The following is a 1270-nucleotide window of genomic DNA, read 5'->3' on the forward strand; positions in this document are numbered from 1 at the left end:
CGCGTTATATATAAATAATAGATGCGGACATTATTTATGTATAATCGATATATAAATTGACGTATATTTATATATCTATACATGCGAGATGGAGAAAGAAAGAAAAAAAGAGGGAAATCGATCTTCTATTTTGCATAGCTCGGTAATGATTCTCTTTTGGGTCTTAGATGCACACTAAATTACTTCTAAATGACATCTGTTGTTATATAAATGAGAAAAGAGGAAATCTAATTACACCTACACGTGTATATGCACACGATGCTATACGCGCGCGCGTGTGTGTGTGTGTATACGCGTGTACACATACATATGAAAGAAATCTCACGCAAGTGTCTTATTTTTCCAGGAAGTTCACCACTTATTAAAAGTTGGAAGAAATCGCTACTAGAGGTTTTGAATGCGTGTGACGATAACTATGGGGTTTCGGTATGAGATGAGTATATAATGATGAGTCAGCGAGTTTTCTTTAGCATTGATGGAATTTTGTTTTAATTGTAAAATTAATGATTCGCATGAGAAAACCGTCTCTCTTTTCCATTTCGTTTTGACCGTGATTTACAAATGTGATTTTGATGGACGCGGACGTGGCAATTCTAGTGTTTATTTGGCGTGTATTATTATATTTATATTGTTATGCGTCCGTCTTATGTTTTTTTTAAATTTCGAAATTAGTTTTTTTTATCGAAGGGAAAAGGGATTCGCGTTTTATAAATTTTTTTTTGAATTATTTAATGGAAATTAGTTCATATCGTTTTGTTTGAGCCATCGCGTGATGTACATAATGAAAAGCAACGGATTCGGATTTATTTGTTGCATGTTTTACCTAAAAAACTTATAAATATTTGTATGTTATTGTTGTTTCTTTTTATTATATTTTTTCTATAATACGAAACACAAAATTTTTTATCCATAGCGCGAGAAAACAAGTATAACGACGACGATGATGATAACGAGGATGATAATGAGATTGATGATAATGGAAAAGGATGGTTGATGCTGTGATGACATTAATTCTTGGCCTGCTCGTCTCCTGTTGCTTTTTCTTCCAATTAAAAGCAGTTACAAAGTTGTAATCTCCATAAAAAAAAAAAAAGAAAAACACAACGTGAGGTACTCTGAATATGTACACGTACATACATAGGCATGTACTTGCCTGTGAAAGCGGATACGTATATTACGCGTACGAGAGAGAAGAATGAAAGAGAGTGAGAAAGAGGGGGAGGAGAGAGAGAGAGAGAGAGAGAGAGAGAGAGAGAGAGAGAGAGAGAGA

The sequence above is a fragment of the Atta colombica genome, unplaced genomic scaffold, assembly GCF_001594045.1.
Source record: "Atta colombica isolate Treedump-2 unplaced genomic scaffold, Acol1.0 scaffold96, whole genome shotgun sequence".
In the NCBI taxonomy this organism is placed as follows: Eukaryota; Metazoa; Arthropoda; class Insecta; order Hymenoptera; family Formicidae; genus Atta; species Atta colombica.